The sequence below is a fragment of the Macrobrachium nipponense genome, chromosome 4, assembly GCF_015104395.2.
Source record: "Macrobrachium nipponense isolate FS-2020 chromosome 4, ASM1510439v2, whole genome shotgun sequence".
Lineage (NCBI taxonomy): Eukaryota > Metazoa > Arthropoda > Malacostraca > Decapoda > Palaemonidae > Macrobrachium > Macrobrachium nipponense.
Window position 1 is genome coordinate 40,324,920 of NC_061100.1, and position 12,500 is coordinate 40,337,419.

Genomic DNA, 12,500 nt, shown 5'->3' on the forward strand with positions numbered 1-12,500 from the left:
AGTTGATAAATACAATAATGAACAATGGCACTTCTTCCCAAAATATAAATGAAAACGCTGCATACAACTTCCATATTCGCGTACAGCGAACTTAACCAGAACAGAATACGAAAATAGAAGAAAGTGAAATATGACAAATTAGATTGAATTGATTGAATAAAGGAAGCCAAATCGATATTGTGCCCGTATATTGTTAAGACCTTGATTGACTAATGTTACTAACCATTACACCGATTTGTCTTGAGAGATTACGTGGATATGATTACGTGGATATCTCCCTCCCTTTACAACTAACGTTCAACACCAGCCTATCGTGAGTCTCTTGGACATATTTTATCATTTCACCTCATTTTACATTGGAAATGAGACACAAAAAATTTAGTCCAAATGCCAACCGCTGAGACTTGTGAGATTATTCAGCGCTGTTTGAAAGGTGTAAAGGAGGAAAACAACTGTTAAGAAAGGGCGGGAAGTTAAATGGAAGAAACAGAACATGAACGGAGGTACAGCAAAAAGAATGAAAGAGGTTGTAGCTAAGGCCCGAAGCGACGCCAACAAGAACGTAAGTAATGCCTATAGGGTCCGGGTTCGATTCCCTGCTCTACCAACAAGGAATCAGAGGAATTTATTTCTGGTGATAGAAATTCATTTCTCGATGTGGTTCGCATCCCACAATAGGCTATAGGTCCCGTTGCTTAGTACCCAATTGGTTCCTAGCCACGTAAATATAGCTCATCCTTCGGATCAACCCTAGGAGGGCTGTCAATCAGCTCAGTGGTTTGGTAAAATTAAGATATACTTAACACCACTACCGCCCAACGGGAACCTCATTTTGATGGATCAGGGCCAGTGGTTCCCAACCTTTGTCACTTTGAGGAGCCCCTGAGACAATGTTTCTCATCCCAAGGAACCCCAATATATATATATATATATATATATATATATATATATATATATATATATATATATTATATATATATATATATATATATATATGTGTGTGTGTGTTGTGTGTGTGTGTGTGTGTGTGTTGTATCATTTTTCTAATAAAACAACAGAGGAGATTCAGCGCTGAGAAAGATCTTAACCCTGATTTTCACTCTTTACTGGAACTTGCGCTACTGTCACCCTACCATTCCGTTCCTCTACCTACCCAATCCCAGACCCCACCGGGGCAGAACAAAAAACCGTGTTTTTTTACAGGGGGGAGGTGGGCCCCTGTCCCCGTTTCCGTCACTCCACTACTGTCCCACCCTTGGAGGACAAACAAGATCAAATAATCTCAAATATTATATATATATCTATATATATATATTATATATAAATATATATATATATAAGATATATATATATATACCTTTTACCCCCTTTTTTATTTTATTTTCCTTAGCAAATTTCAAAAACTTGAAAGAACATTTTGAGGGAATAAAGTAAGGGAACAGGAAATGTCAAATCCAGTTCACGCGCCCCAACATCTTGTTTTGACCGTTTGGACTACCGTGAGATGATTTTGAATCACGCTTCTTCTCCCTTTGTGAGTTAACAACGAAGATGGAAAACATCTTGGTGTGATTTTAACAACACTTCAAACATGAGTGGTAACTTGTCTTCTTCTCGTCATACATAACTGCCGGCATATGCCAAATCCCTAGAAGGGTTACTTACACTTAAGGGACCAGAGCCTCCTATGCTATTGGACTTTATCACCTCAGTCCCCAGTCTAATTTGACAGAAGCCATAACAGATAGTTGCTCTCCACCCCATGAAAGTTCACACATCTTGCTGACCTATCCCTTCTTGCCTTTCTATCCGACCTCTTTCCCTCTCATAGCTAAACCCTTCTGCCTCTGCGACTCCGCCCACACACATACACACACACCTGCAGGACCGACGGTCACCCTAACCCTCTTTACCCACAATCCTCTATTGTACTCCATTTCCCATACCTCTCTGCCAGCGTTCAATGACCTCTTTCAGGTAATTAATGAAGATTGGCAGTGGAGATGAAAGCACCCGAGGAGAATCAAGCTAGCCTGAACCAGATGTGACCGGTTCTCCTCCAGCACGTATAAATATGCACTCTGCCCTAGCCTAGAACGCAGTACTATGCTGTCTGGAAGGGGTGTCACGTCCAACAAATCGGCCCTCCACTATCTCTAACCTCTGTCTTGATGCTGACTCCGGCTAGTCTCTTCCTGAACCCGCTCAACCTGCAAAACTGGACAACGTATTGATATCCGCCTGACAGTTTTTTTTTTTCTCTGCCTTGAGCCCATCTTTGAAAGCTCCTATAAGACGCTGACTGAAGAGAAGCATCTGTCTGTCAACCCCTTGGTGAAGCCCTGTTGGCAACCCCCATCCTTCTGTTGACACCCTGGCTCGGACTACACCCACAGATTAATGTAACTGAAATTGGAATTTGTTCTGTCAGCTCTTCCCCTCCTATTCCTAGCAATCATTCCCTGTTTCACTGTTTTCTCATATTCTTATTCCTTAACATTCCCGTCTCTATCAGATACTTGTGTGAGCATAAAACTATTTGTGAAATTCTTGTCAGACAAGTGATAACCATTAACACTACCAACTCTGCAATAAGCATTGCAGTAATGTAATAATGAATGATTTTCCAGTCAAGAAATTTGCATACTTTTGCTCATTTGCTTACTTCAAAATTGCCACTGGTCTTGTGTTTCAACTTTGACTGCTTTGCAGATTCGTGCATAGTAGTGTTAATCTCATGAGTGCCACTGAGCCGGATAGCGTTCCTGTAATCATATCTTCTGATAGACTTTATAGAAATGATCGTTCCATCAGTGGAGAAATTTACGTTTATATTCAATCCTTGAAAAGTAACAAGTTTTTCTATAACAGGTTCTCTTTTACATTTTCTGTTCATCGCCTTGGCATGCTCCCTCCAAAGTCCAATTTCAGCCATTATCACACAAGGGTGTAAAGATTTTTTTAGAAGTCAATATTTTTTAATTTCTCATATTTTTCTTAAAACCTGCATGCACGCTATGACAATATATATATACATATATATATATATATATATATATATGTATACTTTATACATTTACACTATTCATATATGTGTATACATATATAAAAAGAAGTAAATCAAATATGCATATATTCAGCCTCCGGTTAATGTTATGAAATTACCAAATCAGATGAACCGATCTTGAAATTTGCATTAATTTTCCCATAAGTATTTTTTTATGTAAAGGAAAAGTGTAATGTAATTTTCGAATTACAGAACTCCCGCTATTCGGAATCGATTGGATTCTGAATAAAGAAAAACTGGCATAATCGAAAAAAATATTCGCATTTTATATCAGTTAAAAGTTAAACTTATGGCTTCAATATACTACAATGCCCTTTAAAGGGTTTTTTCAAAATGTACCTGATATTTCTACAAAATCTATTTCTATTGTTTTTGCAAAATTAATTTCCGTTAGTTTGCTTTTGGGGGATGGGCCTTTTGAATTTAGAAACCCTAAAGGGTAGCGAATGGAATGGAATAGACTACAAAATTTAGGCCAAAGGACTAGTGCTCGGACCTTTGAGGTTTTTTATTCAGCCCTCGAGGTTAGAAACGAGTGTTAGGAAAGTGATATGGATGAAAGAGAAACATACCCGGACCGACATAGTAACAAAAAAAAAAAAGGAATGACAGGTGTTGCACCTATTGGCCGAAGGGACGTTGCAAAGAACCTTAAAGTAATGCCACAGCGCATCGCATGAGGTTGCATTGACGGCATTAACCCCCATCAGATGTTCGTCGGAGAATCACCCAGCCCTATCCTAGTTGACAGCAAAAATGTCTAGCAAATTTGACTGTCCCCTATTTTGAGGGTTCCACTTACAATCACCGTTAAGCAATCTCAAATACAAATACAACAAACAAATGTTAATCTTAAACATATATAAACAGAGTACATACCCACAAGGTAATGGAAAAAAAATATTACAAAGAAAACTAGGTTTTAAATATTTACAAAGAAACCTGTTTTACGCAGAACAACAATGATGAAAGGAAAGACCTGTATTTGGTTTAAGATGGTTTTATACGACTCTAGTCCTAGTCTTGTGTTAATTTTTTTTAGTAAAACAAATTTTCCTTTGTACCTTTTTTTCTCCACAGTAAGTAGTTTGTTGGATAATGCCACATACTCTTGTTTATATATATATATATATATATATATATATATATCTATATATATATATATATATAATATATATATAATATGTATATATAGTATATATATGTGTGTGTGTAGAATCTACTGGTCCCACTATTTTACCAGATACATTGTGGCCATTACAGTTGCATACATACACAGACACACATACACACACACACACACACACACATATATATATATATATATATATATATATATATATATATATATATACTATATATATATATATATACATATATATATACATATATATATATATATATATACGGTATATATATTTATATATATATATATATATATATATATATATATATATGTGTGTGTGTGTGTGTGTGTGTGTGTGTGTGTGTGTGTGTGTATGTGTGTGTAGAATCTACTGGTCACTTTTTTACCAGATGCATTAAGGCTATTACAGTTGCATATATATATTATATATATATATATATATATATATATATATATAATATATAATTGATGGAATGCAGACAACAGAGTACGTTTTGTGTCCCCTTACCTTTACTGAACATGCCGAATTAAGGTGGCGACAAAGCAGCCTATCTATTATACAATGGTTTTATGATTCAACAACATGCAAGGAAGGCAGAATTACATACTTTAAAGGTGGATGAACTAAAGTACTTACCAAACCGCTGAAATTCGATTTCACGACTTCTTCGGAGGGTATGAGCAGTCTGACGTGAGATCTTGCAAATAATGCCCGCCATGAAATCTGCAAAACAAGAAAGGGGTTTCTAAGTGTTCAGCAAGAGAACAAAATCGGTCTACCCCAACCATTCTCTTCTACTGCATTTCATATTTTTTCGGTGACTCCTTAGAACTTGAGTATGTCACATTCTCTCCAGCGTCCCACTGCCCTTCAAAAATAGTTACAATCAGTTTTGACCCGTAACTTGATGAGCATTCTCATTACCATATTGTCACTCTTATCAGTTCAAAATTTACGAAGCTGTACCTGCTGAACCATGTAGTACCTTGTGGGATGAGAGTTCAAACACACTATTAACGTGTGTGTGTGTGTGTGTGTTCCGAAGTATGAAAAACAGAGTATAGTGTGTAATGCCTCTAGGCACAAGTACAATGCAAAGATAAAGTTTACGTGACTTCTGGAATACGTATAGAGTTTAGGACAAAGGCCAAGCGCTAGTACCAATTAAGTCATTCAGCACTGCAAGGGAAATTGACAAAAGTAGGTTTGAAAGGTGTAACAGCAGGAAAACCTCGCAGTTGCGCTATGAAACATTGCTTGGAGAGGACGGATAACAAGATTAAATAAAGATTTTATGAATAAAGATACAGAAAAGGAACGAAAGGGGTTGCAGGTAGAGACCGAAGGGACGCTGCAAGGCATCTTTAGTAATGCCTACAGTGCACCCTGTGATGAGCACTTACTGTACTACCCCCCTACGGGGTATACGTGGACTTCTGAACGTGTCACATAATACTAGACCTAAAAGTATCATCACACTTTACTTGTATCCACCATTTATCTCGCTAAAAGCAGAAGAAAAAAATCAAGTCCCTCATATTCGTAATCTGCAAGAACTCGTGCTAGCATTTGTCCAGCTCAATCTAAAACCACAACAATATTGTACCCAAAGACGCATTTGTTTACGCAATAAAAATGAAGAGCTTTGAAATGCTGTACCTTTCTCGAACTGACTATGCTTTAAAAATGAATTCAGCACTATTATGTATTATATGGTCTATAAGACCTGGATAATTTTCACTTTTAGACATAAGCTAGACCTATGGTCTTAGGCTGTCAAGCACTGGCCTCATGCACAGAGCACTAGCAACCTTCTCCGGAACATAACATTCAAAATTATAAAATTGTATACGAAATGAGTAGAATAAAACGTATTCTTTGGGCAATTGAATAAAATGGGCATGAAAGTGTTGCTTTAGAAGACAGACACCTGTTTACGGCAAAAACGGGTCTGTCCGTGAGGCAGAATTAGCATCATTTGGTGTCATTATCGTCATGGTATCACAAAGGCCGAACAAAACTATCCATGCTATAAAGCTAGAGAAGCGCTGTCAGACGAGAACATTTCTGCCACCATTTTTTTTTCCACTGATGCTAGTTTATCCGAAGCTTCAAGCAATGGGAGACAGTAACATAAACTTCACCATAGAAACTGAAAAAGATAACTGCTTACCTTTCTTGGATATCAAGATAACAAGAGAAAATAATAAGTTTAATACTTCTGTCTATAGGAAACACACCTTCACAGGAATGGGGAATAATTTTTACAGTTCGTGCTTCATCAATTTTAAACTAAATGCCATCTCCACTTTGGTCTTTAGAGCACTTAGGTATGCTTCTGATTGGAAATCTTTCCACAGTGAAATTGGATTTTTACAAGTTTATTTTTTAACTAACTCGTACCCTACGGAGGTATTTTATAAAATGGTAAACAAATTACCTAATTTAAACTTCACGGAAAATACCCCTTCCTTTGGTGTACCAAAACTACCCATATACGCCACTATTCCATATTTTTTCAAAAATAAATTAGGAGACCGTATCAAGAAAATTATTGAAAGATAGTTCGAAAGTCTCAAAGTTAATTTAATACCTATTAATCCTCTCAAAATAGGCTCACTTCTTAGTCATAAAGAGAATTTGCAACTGTTAATGCGATCCCATATTATTTACAAATTTACTTGGCAGGGGTGCCCCGGTACTTACGTTGGATCGACGAAACGCTTGTTGCAAGTTCGATATTCTAGTCATTTGGGAGTGAGCTACAGAACTGGCCAGAGGATAACCAATCCTGAACTTTCTAATATAAGAAATCATGCAGCTCTCTGTAAAATTGAAATTAACAAAAAACATTTTTCGATAATTGACAATACCCAGCATAGCCAATATATCGCCATTCCTTTCTTGTCCTTCGCTTTATTAAGGTTAATATTCTTTTCTAATCCAAAATTTCTCCAATTTTAATGTCACCTTGTAAATTGAATTTTTAGTATTTTAGCTTTTAACAAATAATTTTTTATGAATATACTTTAGTATTTTATGTTTTCATTTTTAAAATAGCATGTAAACTTTAATTATATTTTTTATAAATGTGAATTGATTTTACATTACAGACTGATGATGTGTCAGGATGACACGAAACGTATCTCATAATAAACTCCCTTAACTGATCTTCTGAGTTTCGGTAACCCTCTGATGTCTACATGTTCGCGCACCTTTTGAATATATATATATATATATATATATATATATATATATATATATATACATATATATATGTGTGTGGGTGTGTATGTGTGTGTGCGTGTGTGTGTGCGTGTGTGTGTATAATTAACATAACCACATTGTCCTTGTAATTGTTCACTTACTTCTCTCCTTTTGGATACGCTTGTCACTTCAAAGCGGATGATCCAAATGAATAATAAAGTGAAGACATTCATTAAGCCTGTGGGAGGTTGAGGAAATCGAAATGTTGATTTAAAGACGGGATTCCACCGAGGCAACACAGGCAACATGTAGCATGCGACTGACTGGTTTTCCAACAAGTATGTTGAATGGGGCTTTCAACCAGGAGACATGTTGCCTGCGACAAGGCGACACCATTGTTGCTTGTAGCAATGTAGCATGCTACATGCCATGTTGACTGTTTGAATGCCGACAAAAATCTTTCCAGCAATTCAACAAAAACCAAGCCATTTGTCAACCAATAATAATAATAATAATAATAATAATAGCAAGAAAAGCTGCTGTGACCTGTTATTGCTGTAATGCCTACAAAAGAAGGCTGATAAAATATGACCTGTTACTCGAATGACTTATTTACAACAACAACAAAACTCATATAAATCACTGCCAAAGCTACGATAATATTTGGAATAATGGAAATTGTTGAATTATGTAAAATAAAAAGTTAAATATCCAACGCCGGCATTTCCTCCTTTAACAAAAAATCGTGAAGATTGATTACTCATGAGAGAGAGAGAGAGAGAGAGAGAGAGAGAGAGAGAGAGAGAGAGAGAATGCCCGTTTCTAGCACCATCTTGTGTGTGTGTGTGTGTGACAGAGAGAGAGAGAGAGAGAACAGCCAACGAGGGCATTTGCCACTGCTAGTACGAGAGAGAGAGAGAGAGAGAGAGAATCTTCCCTCCAAACCGACGCACATGCGTGAGTGAGCAGTACGCAAGTTCTTGATTTTTTTTATTAGTTAAATCTCTCTGCTAATCCCTACAGTGCATCTAGTTTAGCATGGCTATTCTTGTACTCTGTCAAGCATATATCCCATTGAACAGCAAGTTTCCTACATCTTCTATAAATAAATTCTACGGCTTTTTCTTCCGACCAATTCTTGTTTTTCAACATCGAATCCTTCCCCCGGCTGGTGGGAAGGCGTTCAACACTAAGCAACAGGCTATTGTCGCATGCCACACACTTGCATGCTACATGTTGCCCTCTGTTGAATTGGTGGAAACACACTTGGCATATGCGGCAATGTGGGGTGCCACATGTTGCCTCGGTGAATCCCGCCATAAGGGGAAAGGGGCATTTACAGTAAATCAGTTTGTCCAACCCTTTCCCGGTTTGCCAACACATGTTTGAACTCTGAAGTGAAATGGACTGTGTACACGGGTTATTTGGCTGGCCAACGCCCTTGACAAACGATTTGCAGGATGTCAAGCTCGGATTGACTTTTGTGGGCGGGGCTTAAGTTATCCAAAAAAAAAAAAAATGCTCGTGTGAACGATCGGCAAACATGATCAAACCTCAGTAGCTATCAAGGTGGGTATAAGAACTTTCTTTAAGTACCTTAGTAGCTATTTGGAGCTTGACTAAGAAGACTGACTATGTTTTCCCGTCTCAAGTATGAATACTGATTAAAATAAAGAGAAATGAGATGGAATTTTTTTTCATTTATCCTTCAATACAAAGAACATACAGAATATTTCAATAAGACGTCTAGAAACAAGGGATTATCTGCTCTTCAGGAGATAAAGAAATTTATAGCTGCTCACGGGACAACGTTTTAAGAAAATAAATAGTCATCCTCATGTTTGTCTCCTTGTACTTAATAGACGGAATGAAAGCCTCAGCAGATCTAAATATGCGGTCTCGTCCATTCTCATGTAACTACGCCTGTCCTGTGGCTGTGATCTCAAATCAACAAACAAGTTTGCAAGAGAATTCTGGTCTCTATAACAACCAGTCTCATCTCCACTTAATCTTTTGCTTTTTTTTTTTTTTTTTTTTTTCCTTAGTGCCACCGTAACCAAATAGCGATAACAGTGCCTTGGGCAAGAGGCATTCTTTGCTTCTCAAATGAACGACTCGCAAAGGTTTTTGGATTTAAATAAATTTGGTTTGGCCCGTGAGGCACCTCTTCAAACCTATTGACAAACAACTTGGGCACAAATCAGGCTGGACAAACCGTTTGACCGTGTAAATGCCACTTAAATTAGAGCCAACTGTCTATAACTGTAACCTAAGGCCCAGGTTCTAATCTTTGACGGGGCAGGTGCATGTATCAGATATAATTCCCCTCGAGTGTAGGTTATTTTCGTGGTATTTAGTTTTTGATCGAGTAAATATAGAACATAGGCCAAAGGCCAAGCGCCGAAATGGAAATTGACACTAAAGGTTTGAAAGGTGTAACAGGAGGAAAACCTCGCAGTTGCACTATGAATCAAGTGTTAGCAGAGGGGTGGAAAGTAAGACGAAGAAAGAGAATATGAAAGGAGGTACAGTAAAAGGTACGAAAGTGGTTGCACCTAGGGCCCGAAGGCATGCTGGAAAGAACCTTAAGTAATTATAGAGTTTGATATGAAGTGAAATTTGTGCCTTAGTATATGAATTTTTGTCATTTATACATGTGAAGTTTTTGAATTCACATATGTTAAGCCACGGATAATTAATCTAGAATTTACTATGCCTTTGATTAACTTACATTCAAAAGGAATTATGAATGATCAGTGCATCAGCGCCAGTCAAGATTTAAGACTGGGCCTTAGGTCATCTTACGTGACCGTTGGGCTATCGTTAGAAAGGAAAAATATGCAAAGGAATGACGAGCGTGTTCAGTGGTCCTAAAATTGCTAAACAAAAATGGTTACTGATAAATGTTCAGGTTGTATATCCGCTGCCGTATTATAAAGACCCACGCATACATTAACTATTTGATGAGCAAAGTTTTCCCTTGTAATAAGTAACCTGGCCGCAGTATATCCTTTTCACAGTCGCTTACTCCGTCCGAGAACGATGAAAGTTGTTCGTTTTAAGAATGATATATGGGTGTGTATCAGACCGATCAGAAAAAGACTTTTTCCATTACATCGCGTTTTGTGATTCATTTGACTTTGCCCCAAGTCTCCTAGACTGTGTTTATAAATAAGAGACAATCATCGATCAAATATGAGAAGGAAAAGTTAGTTCGATGTTGACTAACAACGCTCACGGTTATTTTGGACTGCGCTGGCCTTATGCCAGCACGGGCTCTTGCTCATAGAGCAGCCGGTAAAACAACGGGCTAGAACCTGTGCTACCAGCTAAGGCTAAACCAGTGAACCTTTTGATACAGGTGCGTACATTACCATTACTAGCAGACATAACGCCCATTATAGTAAGATTGTCAGTTTTAACGCCAGGAGTCGCTTCGACGGTTGCTGTGCAAGATAGTGTTTTGTTTGAATTTTCGGTTACGGTTCAAGGGACGGAGGCATAACGCCCACTATAACCCTGCCAAGTTTCATGCCTATTGGACCAGCCGTTTGGCCGTGATTGAATGACAGACGGACGAACAGACATAATGCCCATTATAGTAAGATTAATCAATGCATTGTTTATCATTTACTCTCTCTCTCTCTCTCTCAGTCTAACAAGATTGGTTACCTTAAAAGTAAAATCTCCCTCATTTTCGAATTCTAGTCATTGGCATTTTTTCAACTGGATTTTAAGTAAAAGAAAAATAAAGAGTGAACACACAAGGAATCCTCCACGAATGTAGACTGGAAGTTGAATGTGCGCTGGGACCTATGAGGTCATTCAGCACTGAAAGAGAAACTGAGAGCAGAAAAGTTAAGTATATCTTGGTTTAACCAGACCACTGAGCTGATTAACAGCTCTCCTAGGGCTGGCCCAAAGGATTAGATATTATTTACGTGGCTAGGAACCAATTAGTTACCTAGCAACGGGACCTACAGCTTATTGTGGGATCCGAACAACATTGTATCAAGAAATGAATTTCTAATCACCAGAAATAAATTGCTCTGATTCCACATAGGCAGAGCAGGGAAGCGAACTTGTGACTACCGTATCGGTAGGCGAGCACACAACCCACTCATCCAACGAGGAGCTGAAGCTGAGAGCAAAGAAAGTTTTAAGGGTGCAACAGGAGGAAAAGCCCCGCTGTTGCACTATGAAGGGAATCAAATGGGTCGAAGCTTGGGGCCAAAGGGACCCCACAAAGAAGCTTAAAAGTAATCCTATAGTACACAGCATGAGGTGAACTGACGCCACTACGCACCTATGGAAAAGAATGTAGATTAATGAAATCAGTTTTAATCACGAATGTACGCTGATGAAACTGATCCTCGGAACTAAAACCTCTACACAGCATCTGTGGGACTGCTAAACTTGGTATGCTCAAGGCTTCCTATAGAAGCAACTTACAATTTAGGTCTGTTGGATTAATAAAACAAGAAAGGCTTGGAAATTTAAAAACTACGGCCATTCAAGGAAATCAGATTAAACCAGACATTTCTTTGGCACCAGAAGGACGTGAATTCGTCTGCTTTCTTCTGTGTACCCCAGTTAGTATAAAGGGAGTGATATTATTAATATCAATTTTCATTTCTTAGCTCAGACTCCTTCATATATATATATATATATATATATATATATATATATATATATATATATATATATATGTATATATATATATGTATATATATATATTTATTTATATATATATATATATATATATATATATATATATAATATATATATATATATATATATACATGTTTAGGTCTTCCAACAGGGAGTTCATCCATGATTCAACTGATAAGGTAGAAGCATAGTAGTGATCAGAGTGAGGATTTTCCCTTGGCCACACTTCTGTAAGGGAAAATTACTTAAAATACTGATACGATACATCCTGTAAATGCATCAACGGATCCTGATGATTTGTATACAACAAAAAAAGTAGTACCAAGCATCCATTTGAACAATAACCTTAGCAAACATGTTAGCAACATGTTTCACTTCAATTAACGCAGTGCAAAGCTATAGATATA

General features: G+C 37.4%; 1 protein-coding gene across 2 annotated transcripts in view; it reads right to left on the minus strand.

The window, feature by feature from the left end:
- The window catches only part of LOC135210876 (collagen alpha-1(I) chain-like), an 891,724-nt gene that overhangs the window by 867,733 nt on the left and 11,491 nt on the right, over nt 1-12,500 (minus strand). The window contains exon 2 of one of the 2 annotated variants that reach the window (XM_064243789.1): nt 4,852-4,938. The exons of the other annotated variant lie outside the window; for it this stretch is intronic. The gene's annotated coding sequence lies outside the window, so the exon portion shown is untranslated. The remainder of the gene's footprint in view (nt 1-4,851; nt 4,939-12,500) is intronic. 2 annotated transcript variants of the gene reach the window in all.